The sequence below is a fragment of the Astatotilapia calliptera genome, chromosome 7 (genome assembly GCF_900246225.1).
Source record: "Astatotilapia calliptera chromosome 7, fAstCal1.2, whole genome shotgun sequence".
Lineage (NCBI taxonomy): Eukaryota > Metazoa > Chordata > Actinopteri > Cichliformes > Cichlidae > Astatotilapia > Astatotilapia calliptera.
This window is the reverse complement of record NC_039308.1, coordinates 61,625,491-61,632,458: the sequence shown is the minus strand read 5'-3', so window position 1 is coordinate 61,632,458 and position 6,968 is coordinate 61,625,491.

Genomic DNA, 6,968 nt, shown 5'->3' with positions numbered 1-6,968 from the left:
AGGTGAGTGAAACTGTCCAGTCGCTCCAAGTTACCTCTGAGCGGAAGGCATGTGAGGAGGCTACGGACTTAGCCGGTGAGGTGGCTAGCAATGAGCCATTCACCGAGCCGCAGGCCAGAGACAGTTCCGCTCCCGCTTCACTCAACCCGGCAGGGACCACAGACTCGATTCACAGACTGACAAGGTTTCCCACTGCCTTTGGTTTTAATAATGGTAGGGAGGTGTTTCCTTTGGTGTCTCTTTCCGTGTCTGCAGTTCCAACTAAATCTGAGTTGCCTGTGGTTTCTCTCTTCCCTCCTGAGCCGGCCCTGCTCCTCCATCGGTCACTGAATGAAGGCAACGAAAGCATAGCTAGTGCTCCGGTGTGCCCAGCTACACTTGCTTTTCACGAACCAGAGACTGTGAACACTGGTCATGAACCCCTAGCATGTTACCAAGATGCACACATAACAGCAGATCATGGTGACCAGGACACTATAATGTCACAACACGTCTCCTGTCTCCCCATAGGTAATAAACCAGGTGGTTCTGAACTGTTTTGCTCCAGCACCATAACCACCACTCAGGAGATGGAAGCTGGGGTCAGGCTTTATGTGACACCATTTTCTCCTGCCTCTATGAACTCGTCACTAGATAGGGTTTTGGCCCCGGACAATGTCGTAACCACCCTCTCTCAGCCTGAAGTGTCACCTGCTTCAGTTAATGGTTCACGTACCGTTTCACCTGTATCTGTCTCTCCACTCAATAGGGTTAGCACTCTGAAGCCACAGATCACTGCGGGTACGGGTTCCAACAAACACATCCATCCAACACACCACAGTCATGCTACCACGGTGCCATTGGTTAGGTCCATATCTGTGTATTTACTGTTTTTCCAGGAGTCAGCTCCTAATGATCTAAGCTTTGTTTTTGTGGATCGAGTGGTGGTTCTTGTTTTCCGTATGGTCGAACCAGCTCCTCTGAGCCGCACACTACCACCGGTTGAGTCCAACCAGCTTATGTTGACCTCTCCTAGGACTACACCGACTGGGCTAGTAACCTCTGAGCCACTTTGGACTGGTGCGGACTTTGGGAACCTAATGATTGCTGGCTCAGAACTGGTGGTCCCTACCACTGTCCACTTCATGGTTTCTTGTGTTAAGATGTTAAGCCATATAGACTGTTTTTTACCTGCTCTCTCTCTCTCTCAGCAGCCTGTGTTTCCTCAGCTCCTAGTCCAGCCAGGGGCCTTCATAACTGTTTGTCCTGCGTCTGCTGTTGGACTCCCAGGTGTGCCTATCCGGCACCCTGCGGCGACGCCACCGCTTCGCGTCACGTCAGCTGGAGGGTCCGAGGGGCCCGTTCAGCCTCCTGTCTCCGCTGGAGGGTCCGAGGGGCCCGTTCAGCCTCCTGTCTCCGCTGGAGGGTCCGAGGCTCCATCAGCTCCATCAGCTCCATCAGCCTCTGCAGCTCCGCCTGGTCCAGCCTCAGCCTCTGCAGCTCCGCCTGGTCCAGCCTCAGCCTCAGCAGCCTCAGAGTCTTCGTCCTCGTCTGGCCCAGCCTCAGCCTCAGCAGCCTCAGAGTCTTCGTCCTCGTCTGGCCCAGCCTCAGAGTCTCCCGCCTCGACTGGTCCTGTGCCCACCGGGCCTCGGCCAGTACGCCTGACACTGGAGAGCCGCCGCTGCCTTACGCGCGGCCGGCCCCCTGAACTGCTCAGTCGTCTCCTTCGCCGCCGCCGCTGCCTTCCGCGCGGCCGGCCCCCTGAACTGCTCAGTCGTCTCCTTCGCCGCCGCCGCCGCTGCCTTCCGCGCGGCCGGCCCCCTGAACTGCTCCGTCGTCTCCTTCGTCGCCGCCGTTGCCTTCCGCGCGGCCGGCCTCCGGACCAGCTCTGTCACCTGTGCCACCCGCCCGGTCGGCCCCCCGACCATGTGACCCGTGAACTTTTGTGCCGGTGGGCTCTGGGTCGGCCCCCTGAACTTTATTTGAACTATGGTCTTGTGCTCCTGTGTTTTCTGTTGTTCGTTTTTGTTTTTTGTTCCGAGCCCTCCGTCCTGGACCCCCGCAGCCCGCCCTGGGTCGTTTTCTGTTTGGTTTTTGTTTTCCTGTGTTTGGGCTGTCTGGAGCCAGCCCTTGTGGGGGGGGGGTGATGTCATGGTCCTGGGCCGTGTTGGCCCAGTATTCTTAGTTCTCTTGTATTTTTGTATTCAGTTCCCTGTTTAGGTTCTGTTTCCTGAGTTGCCCTGTTGTGTTGTTCCCTGTGTGCTTTCCCTTTGTGACTCTCACCCCCTGTGTGCCCCTCTATGTATTCATGAGCCCTTGTCCCCTTTCGTGTTTTATTCCATGTTTTCCCCAGCCTGTTATGTCTGTGTTCTCCCCGTGCTCTCTCTCCTCCTGTCTGAACCTCTGTGTACTTCCTGTTTGACTCTGCCCGTCTCCCGTCAGTGTTATGTTCACCCCGCCCTGTCTCGTTATGGTTATCTGTGTCAGCTGTGTTCCCCGTGTGTTCCCACTTTCCTCGTTAACCCTCTGTGTATTTCTGTCTGCGTCTTCCTCTGTTCGGCGTCGTGTTCTCCCTCATGTTGTGTGTTACTCTCCCCGTGGTTCCTGGTACATCTCATGTTTAGTTTTTCCAGTTTAGTTCAGTACTGTTTTGTGTTTCACCTTTAAGCCAGCATTAAAACTGTGATCTTTAAGTTTATCCCCGTGTCTGTGAGTCTGCATCTTGGGTCCTTCTCCTGCCTGCCACACAACGAATCATGACAGGCTGACCCTAAAGACCCCTAACGTATTCTCTTTGTCTTCTTAAATTTAGTTTGTTTGGAACGTGAACAGAAGATAGGCAGACACAAACTGACTTTAAGTTTATAGCTAATTCTTTTCTTTCACATCATTGAGCATCCCAAGCTGAACTCCAAATTATACAACACATTAAAAATGACATAGGCTTATTTTCTGTATCCGTATTCGTGTAAGCACACTCATAATAATTGGAACAGGAGTCCTACTTTTTTCATGAGTCCAAATGCAGCCAAACATGTTTGTTTGTTTGTTTTATATTTTATATTTGCTAAGTGAGAATCTGATCCAAAGTGTGCATGTTCAATCATTCAGTTAAGGAAATCCCAAAATGTTAAATGCTTATTCTCCTTCTCCTTTAATTTGTCTATTTTGAAGAAGAACCTCCTTTTTAAGTACACTCAACAGTATTTTTCTTTGTTCTGTGTGCTCTTCCAGAAAATGTTGACATGTGTTAAGAGGCTAATGGGTGTACCAGTCATCCAAGCAGGCACAATGCTTTATGCTTTGATGTAAACATTTGAAATGTCAACCGAGTCCATAGCTTTTTGTGAGTAAGCTCCAGCACAAATAAGACTGTCAATCCTCTTTCTTTGTGTGCATTTATTAAACTGTGAGACATGCCTCTGCCTTGTTATGAGTTTGTTTATTTTATCACTACATTACAAGCAGCCCCTGCCACAGTCTTACAGCTCTACAACTGTCCATAGTTATCCCTGTTCACTTCTTATCAAAGATCCTTGATGTGTGACACCAAACTATTCTCTTTTCCGCTAATAACCCTCCACTTTTGTCTTCATCATTCTTGCATGAAATTGGCTATTAGATGGTTCTCTGGGACAGATAGAGGTGTAATACTTTAATACAGTGGGCCCATGCTCTGTGAATATGTGCTGAGAAAATGCTGAAAATATAAATGCCCAAGTATCAAAATTCCTGACCAAGAAGATTCATGCATAAACACACACATACACACACGGAATAAAGAACTGGGAGAAGGAAACACAGACCAGTAAACAACCGTTCTGTGATGTGTCTTAAAACCCATAAAAAAGCTTCAAAACACTATAGGGACATGTTAAGTAGAGCCGTGTCTTTTGAGTTTGATTTACTTTGAAGCCATCACTTATCCTTGTGTGGTGATTACCATGGGTCTTTGCAGTCCCCAACCTCACACCAATCATGTTAACACAATCAAATTTCTGGGCACTGTTGTAGTTGCCACGTGCCAACTACCTAATCATGAACAAAGAAAAAGACGAAGAATTATCTCTGAGAACTTGGCTGCTTGAAACCCACATACTGGGTCAATCATTGTTCATCAAAGCCTGTCTTTCTTGGCTCATCAGGAATTATAAAAGGAAAAGTTGATGAATGAAGATGAAGACTATTAAAACTAATATAGAGAATCTTAATATACCTTAGCAAAGGTACAAAAATGGCTATAAATCCCTTCTTTCAGTTGCATCAAAGCAAAATTATTATTTAGTAACATATAGACTGTGACAAAATGACATTGTTACATTCATATAAGCATTTATTTTCATTTATGTGTATGTATTTTAACAAAGTAACTTATTCCTGACATCTATTTTCATAGCAACTATGTTGCAATTTTGAATTGAATTGCAATTTTGTGGAAAAAAAAACCTGATAGGGACAATTCATAAGTAGCTGCTGAGAAAATTACTTAAAAATGTCATTCAAGTAGGTATTCAACTTCCCAAAATATAAAGAGCAATCAAAAGAATTTTCAAGGCCATCTCATTGTGCATTTTTGAATTGTTTTCAAGACTTACTATTTTTAGTTTGCTCCCTGGACTTCCTTTGCTGACAAGTACAAACATGCTACTATTAGTTTCAGGTCTTTCTTCATAGATTTTCAAGGTTTTTCTGGGTATGAATATATAAAATAACTCCAAATGAAGACTAAAGTTGATGTTATCTGGATATGTATAAAGTGTTTGCTCTTTTCTGAAATGGTGATGAGATGCTATATCATGACCTTGTTGTGGTCAAAATATCTAATTGACATTTTAGCTAACTGAGACCATGACTGTTATATATATAAACTATAAACTAGTGCTGTCAGCATTAATCTCGCTAAAATGACGCTAATGCCATAACCGCATTAACATGGCAAATCTCTGTTAGCGAGTTAACGCAGATCGCCCCTTGCGATGGCTGCTCATTAACGCACTGATGCTGTGTAACCATTGCACGCAGTTATGGCGTTAACGTAGTTTTAACAAGATTAACTCTGACAGCACTACTAAAAACATATAGCTTTAAGTCTGTCATTAATTTTGTTATTGCAGAATTGCATGTTACACAGACAGTGCATCCAACACTGCGCAAAGTGCAGAAGAGCACTCATAGGTATGCAACAGTGAAAATTAGTGTTTTATTGAAGGCAAATGGACTCATAAAATACAATTAAGAGTTTTTATTCTGTCTAATACGCTCTGTCGAGGTAACTGAGAAATAGAAAAAGAAGATACAATTCTATACCAAGCTATTTTTGAAAACATCTTTACCTCAGTTTAAAGGTCTAAAGTGATTGCTCATTAAATGTCCATGACCCCAGCTGAGTTTTAAACCTTTTCTTAACAAACTGTGACATGTACTACACTCACATCAAATCTTAAGTATAGCTCTTAAAAGAAGTCAGGTTTTTGCTAAATTGGCAATGACTCCAAAACTTTGACAGAAACTTGAAATCTGGCTTAAAGAGGGAAATGTCTGGTGTTGTAATTTGAAGGTGACTTCCTTGTGCATTTAGAAACAGTAATAGGAAAGATCTTGCTTCAAATATTATCTTTAAAGGCACCACAAAGTTTTCACTATCATTGGCATATACTGCATTTAAATATACATACACAGGTATGCACTGAGATAATACAATGAAGGCCATAATTATATTAAGGCTTGGTGTTTGTGTACAAATTGGTGATGCACTGATTTAGGGCCTGTATTTGTGAATACATCTTGGCTCAGCTGGAATCTGTTAATACAGGGGTCCCCAACTCCAGGCCTCGAGGGCTGGTGTCCTGCAGTTTTTAGATGTCTTTGATCCAACACAGCTGATTCAAATGGCTAAATTACCTCCTCAACATGTCTTGCAGTTCTCCTGAGGCCCGGTAATGAACTAATCATTTGATTCAGGTGTGTAGACCCAGGGTGATATCTAAAACCTGCAGGACACCGGCCCTCGAGGCCTGGAGTTGGGGACCCCTGTGTTAATAGATAGTTAAGACAATATTTGGCAAAGAAAATAGTTTTTTAAAGTTAACTATACATGACTTTTTTTGTACTTGAGTCTGTGGAAGCTAGGTACTAGACACCATGAGAACTTCCAGGATAAATGGACACATGCTATACTAGGTAAATACATTTGATCTGACTAAATTAAATTGTGCAGTGGGAATGCCTGTGTCAAATTATTTTTGAAAAAGCAACTTAAATAAAGATGGATGAGCTACTCTTATCTCCAAAGCGCAAAGCCACCTTTCATTGCCATGCCTATGCCATTTAAAGATGAACAATGAGCCTGAGCTTTACTCTGGCAACATTTAAAATACAAACATGTTTTGTAAGCTCAAAATCTCAAAATAGGAATGGGCAGATATAAGATGAAGTTGGGAATAAATTATACAGGCTAACCCTGTATGTTCTTTTATTTTCTAATTAATCACGGTGGTTAAAAGGTTTAAGGATTTATTGTCAAATAGATTATATTATAGATTTTAGATTCTATGTAATTACTTGAATTCTCTTTATGATGCTAATTACACCTATTTTTCTTGTGATACCACCATTCAAGTAAAATTATAAGGTCCAAAACATCATGTACTCAATGCATCTTAAAAGTTTCCATCTATTGAATAATAGATGAACAGTTTATTTTCTCCAGGATGAAGTGTAGGTAACAGATCAAGGCAGAGGAAGATAAATAATTTACAAATCAGCCTGCGCGTTGTCTCATCCACTTTATTTACACGCAGAAAATGACATATTGTAATGTATATGCCTTAGACAATGTTCTGTTATTATGGTTTGTATCACCTGCTGAAAAACAGAAACACATACCAGTGCAACAGCCCTTCCTGATAAGAATGCCCCGTCATGCTGCAAAAACTGCTCAAGAACAGCATGAGGAACACAATAAAGAGGGCAAAACAACCTTCAGAAAT